This window comes from Lycorma delicatula, chromosome 1 (assembly GCF_047948215.1).
Source record: "Lycorma delicatula isolate Av1 chromosome 1, ASM4794821v1, whole genome shotgun sequence".
NCBI classification, from domain to species: Eukaryota; Metazoa; Arthropoda; class Insecta; order Hemiptera; family Fulgoridae; genus Lycorma; species Lycorma delicatula.
The window spans coordinates 306447445-306468064 of NC_134455.1; the positions used below are offsets into that span (position 1 = coordinate 306447445).

General features: G+C 28.5%; 1 pseudogene; it reads right to left on the bottom strand.

The window, feature by feature from the left end:
• Window positions 1-14804: 14804 nt before the first annotated feature.
• Window positions 14805-19191, bottom strand: LOC142317863 (cytochrome c oxidase subunit 1-like; annotated as a pseudogene).
• Between the last annotated feature and the right edge of the window lie 1429 nt (window positions 19192-20620).

Genomic DNA, 20620 nt, shown 5'->3' on the forward strand with positions numbered 1-20620 from the left:
CAGACTGCGCTCACCGCATCTCTAGCCTACGGCACTCGCACGCGCAGGATCGTGCACTCTCATCCATTCCCGAAATTCATGCTCAACCAATCCGACGCATGTCTCCTACGAACCTACGATACAGAACTAAGAACAATTCTGTCTGGTTTCCGTGACAACGGAAGATATCTTCACTTACTTTTTATTACAAGTTTTATCATTTTGGGAAATCTTCAAAATTGTATTGTCGATGTTATTTAAATGTATTATCAGCCAAAATAAAAGCTAGATTGCATCATAATGTATGCTTACAACAATAAAATAATTTCTTTTCATCGTTACAAAGAAAAATATTCTGTAAAATTATTTCAAATATATTTTTAAATTTTGATTAATTATTAAATTAAAATAAATTGTACATTCTAACTTTCAACTCTAATTAAATTAATAAAATATCACACGAGAAATTAATTAAAAAATATATATGACTGTCAAAAAATAGGCAAGTAAAATGAAATGTTTTCTAAAATCTCTTAAACGATTCCAGTGACATTTCTCTCTAAAATAATAATAATAAAAAGAAGAAATAAAAACAATACGCTACTGTTGATTTTCTCAAGATAATAGAACATTTTTTAAAGAACGTTGAACTGTACGTTGTATTTCTATTCATATTCTAACAGTAACGGTTTCCATCCAACTAAACATGTTTTTTCTTAAAGATTGGTTTTTTGTTTTGTTTATAGTTATAGCTTCAATATTAACAGTTCATAACATTTGTATCTGTTGATTTTTTTTTTTAAATTCATGTTATCGTATATTCTACACTTCTAAATGTAATTTTTATGCAAAATATTTGTAATATTAATTTATCTTACGCATTTCATTATAGTTCAGAAGATTATATATATATATATATATATATATATATATATATATATATAATATTTTTTTGAAAATTCAAATATTTAATTAACATACCACTGTGCCAATTAATGACAAAATAATAATCATAAAAAAGAAACACTATACACACTAATAGAAGAAAAAATTAAGTTAATTACCAATAGTTAACTTTCGAGCTGATAGTGATATTATGTTACTCGTATTTTTTGATAGTGATTTGTTATTTTAGTTTTATGATTGCTAGATTTTAATGGTATTTTTTTTTCTACTTTCTTGTACGAAGTAAAGGAAATATTGTAATCGCGAAAAATGTCGCTTTTCGGATTTCAACGGAAATATTTATTTTGACCATCCCTGAATCCATTTTAACTAGTTTCGGCGTGACGTCTGTACGTACGTGTGTATCTCGCATAACTCAAAACCGATTAGCCGTACGATGTTGAAATTTTGGATTTAGGGTTGTTGTAACATCTAGTTGTGCACCTCCGCTTTTGATGGCGATTGACTTGACCAAAAATGTCTAAAAAAAGCCCAGAATCCAAAATAATTTGGATTTTGGACTATTTCTTAACTGTAGAAATAAGCCCTCATTGAGAGCTTTTAAATGATATATCATATGTGGTACTTATTTTCATTGGTTCCAGATTTGTAGCCTAATAAGATTTTAATTAATGAAATATTTGGATCTTACAAGGGGAAGGCACATCGGTTCGAATCAGATCTCCTTTTTTTTTTAACTTTTATTTTTAATTTAAATATAATTACTTATTTACCATAAAAATAATACGCTACTGTTGATTTTCTCAAGACAATAGAACATTTTTTGAAGAACGTTGAACTGTACGTTGTATTTCTATTCATATTCTTACAGTAACGGTTTTTTAAAGATTGGTTTTCTGTTTTCTATATAGTTATAGCTTCAATAAAAAATAATTATTAACCTCCGATTGTAAAAAAAAATTTATAATAAATAATAATTCAATAATAACAATAAACACAAAAATAAGAAAAAAACAAGAGTTATTGTTGGTGAAATAAAATTTTGTGTAAAAATTTGTATGTGTAATTTAAAAATGTGTATGTGTAATTTAATAAGCATGCAAGGAAGTCATGTGATTCCACATCGGATTTTTTTAATTTCTAAAGGAAATTTTTATTAACTGAAAAACGTCCTTTACAAAGATTTTTCGTTCGTTATTACCTTATTGATTAGATAATTTTGTAGATATTTTACCTTATCTACAAAGATGATTTGAATAAATTTTTATTTTTTGTCATTATTGCTCAGTTATTATATTTAACATCAGAGCATAATTTTAGATAACTTTTGATATCAAATTGTTTTCGCACGAAAATTTAAAAAAACTATTTGAAAACTTAGAAAAAATGTATATTCCCGTGTTCTATCAAGACTTAGCTCACACTCAATGGCAGCTCACTAAATCATTTCTCAGAAAGCTTCGGCTTTCAACAAAAGCCGTATAATAAAGTTACATATTAGGTTCATAGACTGTTCATAGTGTATCATGTTATTTGTTAAAATTAAATTAAAATCGATACTAATACTTTGCAATTTTACACATTCATGAGTACATATTAACATTTTTAATCTTAAAAACCTGAGAAATTACATAATTTCCATTGCGATCAAATATAGTTATAGCTGATCAGTATACTATTCAAAGTTGCATATATAATACACAATTTCGTCATTTAGGATTAGTTGTATTAGCTTAACCAACGTGGGAAACACGAGTCAATGGTTTACGAAGCCGAATTATTGGCCTTGTCTTTTTTCTCCTAATCCAGATGAAATATCATCGATATTTCTAACACATTTCTAGTCAATGTTTTTCCTTTGAATTACATTTTTACTAGGTGCGGTTTCTACCGTAAAATTTTCAAGTAAACGACTATTGCTGGCTAGAATAGAATTCATTACTACGGACTTCAAAGTTCATGTTTAGAAAACGGCTCAGAAGTCGATCAGAGTTCTTGGAGAACTATCTTTAACAAATTTGACTATATCATATTCTAATATAAAAATATTTATCTCGCCTAAAAAAATTTATGAACTAATATATTTAATATTTAATTCCGACAAAAATCAACAAATATCATTTAAAAAAAGACACGTCCCTATGTCACTAATATGTATAGAATGAAATGACGTGAGTTGACAAATTTGTATTATCAATATTTGCTTAGTTACGCATACATAATTGCAAATTTAACCTAATATAAAAACAAAGCCATTATTATTAGACTTGTAATTAGGCTATCTCATGAATATTTATTCAAACGGACAATATCCTACAACAATAATTTATCAAACAGCTGATCGTTAAATAACAGCTAATAGTTAAATACTAAAACTGAACTAAAACCAACAGTTTCTTTTTTGTGTCGTTAAGTAGAATATATTAGGCAATATTATTAGTTAAAACCATACATCTAAGAATTTTGAAACACATCTAAGAAAATGAATATATAAATAATCAACAAGCATTTTCTGAAGGAAGTAAAAAGTAGATAATTCTAGAATTCAATGATGAAGATAATGAGATGTGTCTTAAGTAACAGTGTTTGTTTTTTAATACTGTAAAAAATAACACGCTAATCTTTTCTTAAGAATATCTTTGGTGTCCCACTAAAAGTAGCATTACTTTTTAAGCTTTTCTGGTTACATTTTCCACTATTGCCATAATGGATGAGCGAATTTACAAATTCAGATGAGCGAAATTTAAATTATTAATAAATGAGCGATTAAAACAATATTTATTTCACGACAAATTCTTAGTCCACTACACAATTGAAATTATTTTTATAGAAATGTAAATATTTCTGAAATGATAATAACGATAATAAATTAACTTCAAGGAATTTTAAATTACTCATTGAATTAATAAAAACATTTTCTACATTAAATTATGATAATAAATTAACTTCAAGGAATTTTATCTGAATTACTTTTTAAAATAATAGAAACATTTTTCTAAGAATAAATGGAATTTATGTACGTGCTCATTTTCCAGGTATTGTATCATTTAGAAAAAGAAACTGGGTATGTTAAGTGCCATACTGTCGACTTTACTTGAGCATAAGTCAATCCAAGTATCACAACTATTTTCAAGAATAACAAACAGCTACACAATGCTTATTAAGGTCAGTGAGGAGTGAAATGATTTCCATTATTCCTTTTTTTTTCACTAAACCAGGTTGCATATTATCACACCAAGTATAATGAAATGGAGATAATATTGAATAATATAAGTGACATATTCAGTCTACCTTTGGGACTAGCTTTATAGAGAACTTCATCGCTCTCAAATACAGCAGCTCCGACTGATGTCTGTAGTACCTCAGACATTTTACTTTCATGACAGCTGTAAGAAATTCTGAGGTAGATAGTGAACCATAACAAACTAATACATCCCATTCTGTTATGAAATAACGTGTTATACAAACTTCAGTGCTGAGATTTACTGAAACTGTACAATTGGAAGAGTTATAATGACTGAGAATAAATAGGCTTTATAGGCCTATTATTCGATAAAACCCTTGCTTGTGAACTACGCATACAGGATTTGAGTGTTAGAGCAAGAAAGATCTAAAAATTATTACATGTTTATCCAACGTGAATTGGGGCTCAGAAAAAGAGACATTACTACGAATGTTTAAATAATTGGTTCAATTGAAGCTCGATTACGTGTGTATTGCACATTCATCCGCTACAAAATCACATCTAAGAAAGTTAAACGTCATACTCCTTACATAATAACGGAATCAGCTTGTGAACTACGCATACAGGATTTGAGTGTTAGAGCAAGAAAGATCTAAAAATTATTACATGTTTATCCAACGTGAATTGGGGCTCAGAAAAAGAGACATTACTACGAATGTTTAAATAATTGGTTCAATTGAAGCTCGATTACGTGTGTATTGCACATTCATCCGCTACAAAATCACATCTAAGAAAGTTAAACGTCATACTCCTTACATAATAACGGAATCAGATATGGCACAGAATCTTTCTTTACAAACCCGGTGAATGCCATTACCTGAATGCCATTCTGAAGCCGGCGGAATGCCATTACCTTACAGAAGATAGCTCTTATTATTAAGATATGCACAAATATATGAGCCTTTCCTAGGCCCAAATATTTGTGCATATCTAAGGCCTATATTTGCATTTATAAGACCCTTTCCTTATTTATGGTAAAGTTTTACGAACCTTTACCTACCATAAAACCTTTAATGACACTCCTTTGACTGCATTATATGAACATCACGCTACCTATTCCAAACCACTCGGAATTCAGAATCGTAAGTTAACAACAAAAAACGGAATTGCTTTGACGAATACATTAGCAATTTCTACGTTAGAAATACCATCACGGCTTTCACCAACTGTAAGCACAATATTAGATCGCTATTATGGAAAAATAAAAGAGAAACTAGCAGTAATCATCAAACAGGCATTTTCTTATACTATCAATAGCTATGAAGGATAAATAAATATCGACGAAGAAAGACCAACTTGCATTGTACTCTTATGTGATAAACCACTTACTCTTAAGCATCTACTGGAAGAGTATATGATATATGAAAATTTCAGAAAGAAGTATTGACTAAGAAATAATATTCTTGCTGATTTAGAAAACGGCAAAGATGTAATAGTTGCCTACCTACATGCCAGCGGGTTAGTAGCGCGTTTACAGTAAGTCTTCGACGAAGTCAATATACTCGTATTATGTTACACTGAAAATATGTGAAAGCACTTTACACCTGAACATGGAATTCTCAAATTTACATGGTATTGCCCAACATTTTTTGTGATTTTTATTTCACTGTTCAGGGTTTTAGTTTTGCTTTTTTTTTTATTTTAAGTAAATGTCAGAACCTTTTACACTCTGACGTGTTATATGTCAGTTTTATTTAAATATCTCAATGGTAAGTATACGTTTGTGTTTTTATTTAAAATGTAAGACCCCTATACACCCTTACTTCTGACGATCCTTATGGTGATTTTATTCTCTGTTAAAGTATGTGACGAGGGCTAATGAGCTAACGACCTTAGAAGTCAATGCCCGTATAACTAAAAAAAAAAAAAATAATAATAATAATAGTAATAATTTTTTTATGAACAAATATGGATGTACCAACGATTATAGTAGCAGAAGAAAGATTTTTATAACTAAATTCCTAGTCTTAAAAAAAATCAAACTATATTTTCTTTATTGTTTATCATTAAAAAAAGTAACTTTGGGCTCCCATTTAACGAAGTGTTTTACAGTGATAGAAATCTATACGTGATACAATTGTTAATTTACTGTTTTATAGTAACCGGTGTAATTTTCAAAACACAGGTGATATGATGAAGGAGTACACTAACAGTAACTTTGAATAACGGTATGTTGAAAATATAATTCCAAACCATTTTTCTTACTGGCAAATATTTTTTCTTTGTTTTAGCTTTATAATTCTCTAGCAAATTAAATTTATTGCTAGCCATTACAACACTATCGCATATATTAATGCAAGATGGTGACTTTGGAAGAGAACGCTCTTGTCCCGTAGCTTAACTGAAAGAAATCTTTCTGTAAGTGTTCAGAATATTGAGCTGTCAAGTGAAGAAGCCCGTTTTCATTTATCAAATTGTGTTGACAAACACAATTTTCGATACTGGGCAAAAAATAATTCCCTACAACTTCCGAACCTTATGTAAAAAAGTTACGCGATTTCTTGCTACCAAGATTTAGTGAACTCAGAAATCAAGCTGAAAATTTTTGGTTTCAGCAAGATGGTGTCACTGCTCACTCAGAAGACAATTAATAAATTTCCTCAGAGAAATGTTTCCTGGACGTCTCATTTCACAACGAGGAGACAACCCATGGTCTACACAGTCGCCCGATCTTGCAGCATCTGATTTTTTCTCTGGGTACATCTAAATCTTTTAACAGAAGCCAATAACCTTCGATCATTTAAAAACTGCTATCCATCCACATATCATCGCAATACTATAGGAAATGACAAGAAAAGTAATGCGGAATTTCAGGAAGAACTAAAGACTTGTATTAATAGCGAAGGTCGGCATGTGAACGGCATAATTTTTAAAAATTTATTAATAAATGACAAACACTGTTCTTTCAGAACATATTTAATTTTTTTTATAATTTTGTTGTAATGTCAATTTTATTTATATTTCTAATCGGAGAGTTGTTTCTGCCGTACACTTATACCGGTCTTATATGTAGCTTATTTATTTCTCTTGCATAAACCGTTTATTACAAATAATAAATTTAAGAATTTATGTAGTAATGCAATATTAAAGAATTATAAATCATATTATTCATATTTTCTGATTATCTGACATCGAAATTCTCTATATTATTACTAATATGGATCACACTATTGCATAACATAGTTACTAAAATACTAGGAAATAAATTTTCAATATTAAAAATTATATTTTTTACGTATTTCATTCCTTTATATATATATAACTTCAATACTTTCATTATTCATCAGATTCTTTCTGTAATTTATATTTTAAATGTTTTGAAGCGGTAAATTACAATCTTTTTTTTATTTTTTTTATTTTATTACATCTGTTTAGCATACGTAAAAACGTTAGAGAAGATACAGTATTTGTACTTTTGGTAAAAATGTTAAGGTCCGCTTTCAATTTTAAATCATACTGAACGTATCTACTTAATTGGTTTTTTTTCCATCCGTTTAGAAATAATAGGGATCACCAACTACCAATAGTTAAACGTTGCTAGTTTTGCCTACACTTAGTGAATGAGTGTATAGTGGTATGCATATATAAAAATATACGCGTATATATTCTCACACACACACACTGTATATATTTATATGGGTACACCTCGTGTGAAGTACTTGATGAAGTATTGTGCCGTATATCCTCCTTGTTACTGCCTCTTGACCGCTTTCGGCTTCCTCATCAATAATGATTTGATTATATTATACAGAATTGAGAGAGGGAAGTCTATATTGAAACGCCAACTCATCATCATATACTCACCATATTTAAATCATAAAAGTGACACACCTGCAAAACAGATGATTTTTATTATTGCTACCACATTGTTCTGCTCCATTTACCAGATATAAACTACTGACATGTTAATAGAAATTTAAAGTTAAAGGTGAATTAATTAAAAAATTCGTCTTATCCCTGTTATTGCAACAAAAATTTCACAAAATGTTATCTTTAATGTACATATGCATATCATTAGAAAGAATGCAAAATTTAATTTATAAATTTAATCAAATTTATTTTGATTAAAATCTATCCTAATAACCACAGCAACAAACAAAATGAAGATAACATATACTACTGGAAAAAACACACCCGAGAAGCTTAAATGACTCACCTCAGTAATACACTATTATAAATGAGTTTTCTAAAAGTTTCTATTTGGCATTTTACGCTCTTCTTCACAGCTTTCTAAGTCTAGTCGGTAGGGATCTAGTACAAGTTTTACGTGGACACTCTTCCACCAATTTATTTTACTACTTTAAGAAGAGAAAATATGTATCATAAATATATACACACACACCCGTAGACTAGATCTTATACAACTTTTGACCGTATAATTTCAAAAAGAATTCAAAACTGTCTTTCAATTTTTTACATTAAAAATTTGGTTAATCTTATATCATATCAGTTGATAATCTTGGATTAACAATTAGTAATTATTGGCGTTTCAGTAACTGTCGAAAATTTATTACAATTTATTTTTATGATACTAGGTTTTTTTACTTGAAAATTCAACAAGAAAAAAATTTAAAAAAATAAATAATATTAAAATCGATTATTACAAAAGCTTAGCATAATTTTAACTAAAGAGTAATAATTTCAGTTAATATTCAATTAAATTGATTATTTTACGTTTTAGGAAAAAATCAAGAATCATATAATGTAACGAGAAAAAAATTAATGTTTAACATGTAAACATTAAGTCTTAAAGTTTATAGAAAATTCTGTAGTTAAGAGAAAAAGTATACCAAGTAAAGACAAATTTGGTTTCGAAAAGTATGACAATACAAGAAACAATTTTAGTCTGATTATTTTTTAAGGTGTCTTTTACAAATCTTGAAAAAATGCGTTTGGCTCTGAAAATTAGAATAAGTTTTATAATATTTGAGAAAAATGTGATTTAAATAGAGTAGTAAAAGTGTTATTTATCATTCATACAAGAATCAGAATCAGATAACTACAATAAGTGTAGAAAACTGAAACGTCTCAGTATAGAAAGGGTGACAGAAGGATGTAACCTATTTACATCACTATTTTTAGTTTATGTATATATAAAAAGCTATAAAGAAACTAAAAGTGATTGATTTGAGAGCCGAAAATTATTCTAGGGCAAAATACGATAATTTTTAAATTTCTGATCTATTCCTATTTTGGGTGAAAATATAGATGAATACAAAGAAGAAATTATTATTATGAATCCACTGTTGTGGGAGAAATTAAGCATAAAGAATAGCAGATCAAAATTACTTTAGTAGTAAAATGGTATATTATAGATGAAGGAAACAACATATTGAAACCAGTCTGGCACATGCCAAGATTTTTACATAGAAAATAAACCTTGTGACAGAAAACTAGATATACATAGCATTCGGAAAGTCGCTGTGAAGTCATATGCTTTAGAATTAAGTGGTGCATTCTATTCTTTCGGCGTAAACAAACTGTAATTGATTTTATTGAAATTGATTTCTATCAACTTTATTTGAAAATTTGATGCTTTTGATGTGTTTTTAAGTTCGTTGAGCGTTGCTCAGTAATAAACCAAGACGTCAATTGCTGAGTAGTGATTGAATGTGCTTCGTTTTGTTTCGTTTATCGGAATCAATAGTTGCGAGAAACATAATGGTTCTTTCAGTAGAGGAACGAAGTTTTCTCGTTGAACAGGTCTTTCGTGAAGATGACAAGTATACTGATTTAGTGAAGCACAAGTTTTCTGAAACGTTTCCAAATACTCCTGTTGCTCACCGTAATGTAGTTCAAACTCTTATTGAAAAATGTTGGGCAACAGGCTCTGTTGAAGAGGCTGATCGAAGTGAAGACCACCCAAACTAAACGAACAAATGCTTATTGATATATCGGATGCTATGGCAGAAAATTCAACGCGTAAGATTGCACAGCAGCAAAATACTGGACTTCCTATCATAAAACTGTAAGAAAAACTGAAACGTTTCCCCTGCAAAGTAATGTATGTTCAAGGACTGAAATCTACAGATCATGCAAAATGGATAGACGTCAATGGTTTAAACGTTTTTAAGACCAAAATTCCATAGGTATCCTCGACGTTACGTTTTTTTACAGATGAAGCGTGGTTTCATCTGGAAGGGTATACTAATTCACAAAATACACGACTGTGGTCGACAACTAATCCCCATATATTACACTAAACAATCTTAACACGAAGCGAAAATTGGAGTTTGGGTCAATATGAGTAGAACGCGTATTGTGGATCCAATTTTGTTTTTTAAATCCAGTTAATAGAGACCGTTACTGTGTTGTTTTAACAGCTTCATTAGTCAGTTAACAAAGGTGGAAAAGAATCACGGTTGGTCCCAACAAGATGGCACCATAGCGCACACAGCTAACATAGTGATCTTTTTACGAAATATCTTTGATGAACGAATCATTGCGAGGGGTTTGTGAGGGGCTTGCACGATTGCCCGATCTGATCCACCAGATTACTTTCTATAGCAATAGCGAAAGAAGCAGTGTCTTGCAGCAGATCATGCAATATTGAAGAACTAAAAACCGCAATAACGCCATACAAATGAGACATTCCGGTTAAAGTGTTTGAAAACAAATTGAAACGTGTGCAATATTGTACTGGTGTTGGAGAAGGTCATTTTTAACACCTTTTATAAACTATTTTAGTTATTGTAACATCCGTTTCTACAAAATAATGAGATAAACATACGAAGTAATAATTACAAAGTTTGGTCATTATACTTTCATTTCAGTGCACAGCAACTTTCCGAACCCATTATAGAAATTAAAAAGAAATTTTTAAATTATTTTTTGTGCTTTATGGAAGCGAAAAATAGATCATAGGAGTGAAATAGATCAAAGTAAAAAATTAATTTGAAAATGTAGTGATTAAGCAGAATGTTAAATTTCTGTCAGCTGAAAAGAAAACAAAATTACAAAGAAAAACTTTAGTAGTGACAGAATCTTGTAAAAAATAAGACAAGGTAGATAAAATAAGACAAAAAGGTACTTAATATTAATGAAATAAATTCTAGAAAGAAGTGTAGTGAAATAAATTCTAGAAGGAAGTGTAGAAAGTAAAATTCTAAAGGAAGTGAAAGACTACAATAAATGATACAGATAATTGGGAATGTACGATGTAAAAGGTATGTTGAGAATAACAGATTGCTAAGAATAGATAGAAATGAAAAATAGATCAAACTGATCCACTGATTAATGGCTTAAAAAACAGCAAGGTTTTACAAAATGTGTTTCATCTGGTTAAAACAAAATCATATATTTGTAATTTTCTACTCCTATTCTTGTTATTTCAATTTTCAAGTTATGGGCAGAAACATTAACCATCGCTTAAGAAGCCTAAAATTTTGCTTTGACTGGGATTCTTTTTTGTCTTGTTTTGATCAATCTGTTAGTAAATCATCTCTTGTTCCCTTTTATCTTCTATTTTCATTTACCTTTGATCACTTCTCCAGGAAATCTACGGGTTTAGTTTTATGGCCATTGGATGGATCTGTACTAAGAAAGAAGTGAGCAAAGGACTCCTAATTCCTTGACATTATATAAGTTGAAATATATCTGGTAATTGAACAAGCCAAGTCATTGGCTGTACATACATTCCAATCTGAATTATCTTGAGTAAATATCGGGTAAATTCGGGCCTCCAAGATTCTTTCTCATTTATAGTAATCTATTAAGGATAATATATAAGATAATATGTACTAGAAGATAAGTAATATGATACAGATGTTGTTTGATATATCGGGTGTTATGGCCGAAAATTCATCAAAGTCAACGCGTAAGTTTGCACAGCAGCAAGATACTGGACTTGCTACCATAAAGCTGTAAGAAAAAACTGAAACTTTTCCCCTACAAAGTAATGTGTGTTCAAGGACTAAAATCTACAGATCATGCAAAATGGATAGACTATTGTCAATGGTTTAAATCTTTTATTAACGTTTAAAGACGTAAATTAATATGATACTAGAATACATTTTGGTAAATAAAAAGATATATTAAAAAAACGAGAAGAAAACAAGGTTTTGTTTGTATAAAAGAGCAAGATTTTTTATTTAAATTAATTTTCTTACTTAAATCCCTTAACTATTTTGGTTAAGCATTTAACCACCTAGAATCCCTAATAAGGTTAAGTGCTTAAGAATCAGAACATCTATAAAATGTCATTTTTGATATTGAAATATTTTCAGTTTTTAATTTTTTTAATTTGAAGGTACAGCAGTGGGTTGATAAAATTTGTTTTTCTATCTCAGATATTTACTGTAAACCTTTTTACGTGAAAAATGGAGGAAAGAATGAGTACAGAACAACGGTAATTATTATATTATAAAAAATAAAGTATTTGAAGTTTCAAGTGCATGTTCCTCATCACTTTATTTACAAGTGGCGATATATTAAAAATATTTTACAATATAAAGAAGATATAATGAAAAGGTTGGAAAATATAATGAAGGTTTTTTTTATCAAATCAAATTTAGTGAGTGGCTATTAAAAAATCCATAAAATTTATTAAAATAAGATAAATAGACATTTCAGATATAAAACTTCCTTTTTAAAAATAACTTTGAAAAATTAGCTATAATTAATAGTGAGTAATTATTTCTTATAAGATATTTAAATAAATCTAATAATCATATTAATAAATAATACTTGAGCAATCATTGTTTATTAATTTTATTATTAAATTTAGTACGTAAATCAATTAAAGACAAAACGCAAAATGAGTATAAGATTTCATTAAACAATTTAAACAGGGCTAGATGAATGAAGTTACTAAGAAAAGAAAAATTGTGGGGCATTCAGCCAAAACAATTCCATGGAAACCACTTTGGAGGTCTAAGGAATCTTCTGGCGTGCCAAATTTGATTATTCTATTTTATTTATATTCTTTTAGACGTCAATAAAGTGACATCCTCAGTCAAAATCAAACAAGATCTTTAAAGAAAATAAATAAATTCTATTCTAAAGTAAGCTAATAGAAAAATTTGTATTATAAATTTTTTAATAAATATTTTTTTTAAATAACCAAATCTTGGATAGTGTGTTTGAAAAAACACTGTTTTATTTTCAATACTTTTCATTCAATTCTTTCTCTAATAACAAACAAAAGCGTACGAAATAAAATATTACAATTTACTTTCGTATAATGAAATAGAATTTATATATTCCCATTTTGTATTTAATCCCTGCCAAATTTCTATTTAATCACTATCTTCTACTTTATACATCAAAACTATTAACTTTACTCCAATAGTTTTCTTAACTGAGTGGAGACAGTGTTATTGTTTCGCTCAAAAAAAGGTATATATTAATTTTTGCTTTTCACCAGCCAGTCTTTCTTATATCTGTCATACACGTAAACCATTTATGTTACTAATCAGTATTTATTTATCTGTTCATTTTATAGCCAGCTTCTGTACTAAGACTGAATTATTATCACCGGCATTTCAATAGTCGTGGATTGGTTATACAGAACAGTGTAAACCAGTGACACCAGCGAAGAAGACAACAGGAAAACCCTTCATTCTTTACTTTCCTTAGTAAATAATATGGGATGGTTTTTTTATTTATAAGAATGACCATGCCATTTTTAGAGTGACTTTTTCTACTGTGATGTCTCAAACAACAATTAGTTATGCTATGTAATACACTTCATCATCAATATCTGTTGTTCAACCTGACGGCAATTCCCTTACGCCACCACAGTCTCCATCCATTTCTGTCCCAAATGTAAACTTTCTTACCACAAGACACTCCGTACAATAATATTTGACTAATTTCTTCCTTAGTTCTAAGTCCAGATTTTTACTACACAGTAATTCTTTCTTCTTAATGAATGCTTTGTTTGTCATCGCTATTCTTCCTTTTTATTCTGTTGCGCTCTTCCAGGCCTTTGCCACCATAGTTTTGAAATTTTGGATCTGTCGACCAAACAATTGCACTTTTTTACTTTTTCTATTCTTCTTTCATTTGGCATTACCACTAAATCCTCTTTGTTGTTTACTTCCATTGCTTTAGTTTTTCCCAGATTTATTTTCATTCCATACTTTCATTCCTTTCTCCAGGGTTGTTAACAATCTTCGTGTGTGTCATCAGCTAGAATTATCAAGCATCAGCAAACCTTGCGCATATTATTATTCGACCTCCTATACTTACTTAATCCTTCTTCCCTTTCTTTTAATATATACCATCATATTCTCAATTTAGATGTTGAATAGTATAGTTGAAAGGCAGCATCAACACCTAACACCTCGACCTAGACCGCCCAGTTGCAAAAAAAATTGCAAAAAAATTTTGCAAATTGCAATTTTGCAAAATTTTAATTTTTCTTATTAATTAATTTTAAAATTATTAATTAATTTAATAATTATTAATTATTAATTAGTAATTTTTTGTATCCTGTACTGTAATGGATAATAAAATTATTATAGTGTGGTCGTGGAAATCTAATAGTTGTTCTATGTTTGGTCTGGCTCTATTAATTATATTAAATTTTATTCATGATGATATTTTTAAGGAAATTATTTTTTAATTTATTAATGAATTTTAAGTTCATGGCAATTTTCTGCCACTCTTAGAATGGCTTAGATACTAATGGTAATTCATTGAATGAGTGTTCAGGGGGTGGTGTGATTGAAAATCATTCGATTGAGGATGATTTATTGTTTTTGAAGATTGTAATTCGTTTAAATGCTATGGCTTCCCATATAATGAATATGAATATTATAATTCTGATTATTGAAATTAATGATCCTATTGATGAGATTATATTTCATGTCATGTAGTTGTCTGGGTAGTCAGAATATCGTCGTGGTATCCCTGCTAGTCCTAAAAAGTGTTGTGGGAAGAATGTTATATTTACTCCTAAAAATATGGCTGAAAATTGAATTTTTAATCATTTTTTATTTATTCTTATACCTGTTATTAGTGGGAATCAGTGAATAATTCTTGCTATAATGGCGAATACTGCTCCTATTGATAGTACATAATGAAAGTGGGCTACAACATATTATGTGTCGTGTAGAATTACATCAATTGAAGAGTTGGCCAGGATTACTCCTGTTAATCCTCCAATAGTGAATAGGAATACAAATCCTATTGATCAGATTATTTGGGGTGATTTTTTTTTGTTATTCCTTGTATTGTGGCCATTCATCTGAAGATTTTAATTCCTGTTGGTACTGCAATAATTATAGTTGCAGAGGTGAAGTATGCTCGTGTATCAATGTCTATACCTACAGTAAATATGTGATGTGCTCATACAATAAACCCTAAGATACCAGTTGCTAGTATTGCATAAATTATTCCTAAATGTCCAAATGTTATTATTTTTGCTCTTTCATTAGTAATAATATGTGAGATTAATCCGAATCCTGGCAGGATTAAAATATATACTTCTGGTTGTCCAAAGAATCAGAATAAGTGTTGATATAAAATTGGGTCTCTCCCTCCTGTAGGGTCAAAGAATGAGGTGTTAAAGTTTCGGTCTGTTAATAGCATCATGATTGCTCCTGCTAGTACTGGTAGTGATACTAGTAGTAGAACCGCTGTAATTAAGACTGATCAGCAGAAAAGGAGGATTTTCTCTAAAGTTATTCCTTTGGGTCGTATATTTATTGTTGTTGAAATGAAGTTAATTGCTCCTATAATTGATCTCAGTCCTGCGATGTGAAGGGAAAAGATAATTAAGTCTACTGAAGGTCCTGAATGTGCAATTTGGGCTGAAAGGGAGGGTATACGGTTCATCCTGTTCCTGATCCTGACCCTACGATTGATCTTGCAATTAGAAGTGTGATTGATGGTGGTAATAATCAAAATCTTATATTATTTATTCGGGGAAATGCTATGTCTGGGGCACCGATTATTATAGGTACTAGTCAGTTTCCAAATCCTCCAATTATGATTGGTATTACCATAAAGAAAAATATAATGAATGCGTGTGATGTTACGATGGTGTTATAGATTTGATCGTTTTTAATTATTGATCCTGGTTGTATTAATTCTAATCGGATAATTATTCTTCTTATTGTTCCTAGTAATCTAGCTCAGAGCCCAAAAATGAAGTAGAGAGTTCCGATATCTTTGTGATTTGTTGAAAATATTCATTTATTCATTAAGAATGGGATGGCTGATTTAGGTGATAAATTGTAAATTTATTTAAGATTTTTAACCTCTCATTATTTGTCTTGTATTCAATTATGATGCTATATTGCAAATATAGAGGTGCATTTCTTGCTAAGGCTTATTTATAATAATAATTTTAACTTTGAAGGTTAATAGTTTTTTTAACTTAAATCCTTCTTTTTTTAGTTTAATTTAAAAATTATTATTATTGGAATTCCTGTTAAATTTAAGATAATTGGGATAATTGATTCTTTTTTTATTATTTTTTTTTATTTTTAATTTGTTTGATTTGGTTATTGTGGGAATTATTACATTTAAGTATATGTATGTTGACATAATTGATGAGACTAGTATGATTAATGGAATTGTTGGAGCTATTCAAATTGTTGATTTTATAACTATTCATTTTATTAAAAATCCTATAGTTGGGGGTATACCTCTTATTGATAATGATGAGATTATGAAAGATATTTTTGTTAAATTTGTTTGATTATTAATTTGGTTTTGAAAATTAATATTATTTTTTTTAAATGTGTTTATTATGGCTAAGTTGATTATGGTATATATTAAAAATAGAAGAGTGAATTGTTGTTTTGAAATGAGCCCACAATCCCTATTCGCAATACTGATTAATTTTACCTAAGTTAAAAGCAGCATGTCAATGTAAACGATTTTGCTACCTTAAATAAATGCTGAAATTAATTGTTTTTCTTTCAGATTCTAAAGAGCCACCTACGGTGCAATTCAACTTCTTTAAGGAAAAGCTCTGTCTATCCGTATAATTTGTTCAAACTGTGGAATTTTCCAACTAAAGTATACAAATTATTCAATTAGATCTCAAACGGAAAGTGTGATCCTAATTAAATAATAATGTAACTATATACATACGCTGTGTCTTGGTTATTCATTGTTCTTTCAGTTACTGTATTGCTAATTTGTTTAGCTTTGCAAGTATGGGATTTAAATTGGTTTTTGATACATTTAAATTATCATAAAAATAATAATACCACTCTTACAGTTAGAAAATTGGCTCAAATTAAATTAAAATAATGGAGAAATAACTGATTTTTCGGCGTTAGTTGGAAGTCAACTGCATGAACGCTATGAGCAATTTTTAAATTCTTTCACCGATTTTTGCTTTCTTGACAACCTTCATGAAAAATTACTCGTACATTTAAAAAATAAACTTTAATTTATTTTGCATTTTATATATATATATATATAAAATATAGTTTTATTATATATAGTATTTAAATATAGTGTTCTTTCTTTATCCTGCTCTTTGCAAAATAAAGCATTTTTCTTATGTTAAAAAAAAAAAAGGTTATCAGAGGTTGTTTATTTCTGCTAGTAACGGTCCTCATAGAGCTGCTTGAATGAAAAATTTTAAAGAGAATTTTAAAAAACTGAAATGTCCGTTAGCCTTACACAGAGAACGGAATAATCAAAACATCATTAGTGTAATCTAAAATATATCGTTGAAAAACCAATACATAGATGTATTATGCATGCGGGTATTGGTCAAGCAAAAACGTCATGTTTTATGTCAATTTAATTTCATTAATTTGCGAACTTTAATTAAGTAATCCTTTGTAAAAGAGCGATTTTTTCTCTTTTTAAATAATAGTAATTTTTATTCAATTTCATTAGAATAAAATTTCAGTATAAACAGAGTTTAAAAAGAAAAACTAAGGGAAATACTTTAGTTACAAAGATGAATGTAAAAATTATTACACTAGGAATAGTAATATTCCTAAGTAAATCCAGCATTAATTAATTTAGAATACTCTAACCGGTTATTCATTATGTATTACCAGAGCTAAGTCTCGTGCGTTCTATTGACAGAATTTCTCTTGTTATTAATTAATATTGGATTTAACTGAGCTACTGTACAGTATTTTTTATTTCTTTTTAAATCACATTTTAAATGAAACTGGACATAACAGTTAAAGTAAACTATTAAAAAGCCTATTTAATCTGTCTCTTTAATTATTAAAAGCAATTTTAAACGATTATTTAATTTAAAACAAAACCTTTTTATGAAGGAACAGTAAAATCATAAAGGAAAACACATCAATCATTCCAATGAATTAAATTTACACAATTTAGTACCGTTCCAATCTTGTAATTATAATGTACTTATAACAGCATATTAATATTTGTAATTTTATAAGTTATTAAATAGTAATTCTTCCAAGAACAAAAAGACAACGAGGCTACGTAATATTTTTCTGTTAGATGCAGTTTTCAAAACAATATAATTTAATTTAATTCTTTAATCTTACCACATAATAATTGTTAGAAAATTTTCCAAACGGTTGATAAAACAACTTACAAAACTTATTGTTTTTAGAATAAATTTAAAGGAATCAAACCAATTAGGTTTTATTTAATGAAGGTAGTGATCAAAAAGATTTTCAATTATGTCCAAGTAGTCTTATTAGTACTGCTTCTTTGTATTAGAAGTAAAATTTGTTTTTTTTAAAACTTTGTAATATTAAGGTATATTTAAAACTTGTCCATTAAGCGAGTTAGATTTTATTTATGTCATATCTTCTAGACAATAAATACAAAAAAAAAAGTGTAAATACTTCTTTTAAGTAAAAATAAAAAAGTATAGATGTATAAATGCAAAAAGAGAAGAAAAAATAGAAGTAAAATTGGAAATAACTTGACTTAAGTAAACATGGTATAACCATCAATTTTTGAATAATTGATTCGTTTCGTACCAATTTTCCTTTAAAAATATTTGTTTAAATTATAGATAAGGTCGAAAAATAAATAAATAAATAGAACGTTACACATTACTGTAGTAAATCTGAAATAAATTTTAAAAATTATTAATCATCAAAATCCATCTATTTGTCAAGGCTCGCAAACATAAAAACCACTCTGTTACCCATATTCTATTAGTTAATTCTTTTACTGAAGTCCGTTACAAAATTAATAAAATCAATAAATACATTTTTTTTTTAATTTAATACTTGATAGATATTTCTATTTTTATACTATTATTATCAGCAGATTTAATCGTCAAAGATTTTAATAAAAGTAAATACACTTACAAAAATGAAAGAAAAAAAAAAAAAATATATATATATATATATATATATATATATATAAAATTTTAATTATGAATAAAAAATAGTCGATTAATATAAAGGGTGATTTATGAGGAAGGGGAGATAATTTGGAAACTAATTATAGAGCTTGAAATAAGGAAAAACGTTCATACAAATATATAGCCAAAGACGCTTTGTTATCGAGTTACGGCTAGAGAAAAATTTCACCGTATTTCAGTTCGCCCGGTGAAATAGCGTAATTATAAAATTTTTAAGGCGTTATGTAAGAAAAAAACTTTACATAGTTTCTTATGTTTTTTTAATCTGAAAAATCGAATAAAACAGGTTCCAGAACTATAGTTTCCGTATTTTCATTATATTCAAAGTAAAACAGAAAGATTCAGTAACGAAAAACACGTTTTTTTTAGGTTTGAAGTACAATAACTTTGTTAAATGACTAATAAACATGTAAATTTTATTAACGAAACATGTAGAGAATTTAATTCTGAGAAAACTTTTGTAATAAAGTCTATGAAAACCAAAAAAGTCAACTTTTATTATTAAAAATAAAACTTAACAGAAAAATGTTACGAGTTTGTAAAAATTCAAAGCAGCTGTTTTCAGTACAATAAATTTAGACCTTTGAAAAATTAAAATATTTTTAATTTACTTTTTAAAGGGAAAGATAAATTATTTTTTCACTGTGGTATAAACTGTTTTAATTTACAATAAATATTCGAAAATTCCGTCATTGATATCGGTATACTTTTGAACTCGTTTCCTTACATTTTCTATCGACAACTTAACGATAACTTCGCGTTCCGTGATGAGGGCAGGAGCATTGAGAATGCAAACAATCAGTTCATCACTTATGTCTATCTTTTGCTTGTATATCTCGCATTTCATCCATCCCCATAAACAGTAATCTAAGGGAACAAGGTCCGGTGATATAAATAAATAAATAATATTTGCAAATTTCTTGAAGTTATCATTCCTTATAATGGAGGGACTAAAAAAAAAAAAAAAATTGTGCAGTATTTATAAATTATTTATCGTAAACTGCATTCATTTTTGATAATATTCATATTTTTATTTTAAAGAATCAGTTGTAGTCTATGAATAATTATTTATGATGATAATAATAATTAGCCTAATCGTTATTAATAATGATAATTTTTAATAATAAAAAATAATATTTTTACTGATTTAGTGAGCCTCTCTTAAAGTCCAAGAACCACAATACCGCTGCAGTCAACAAAATACAGGAATC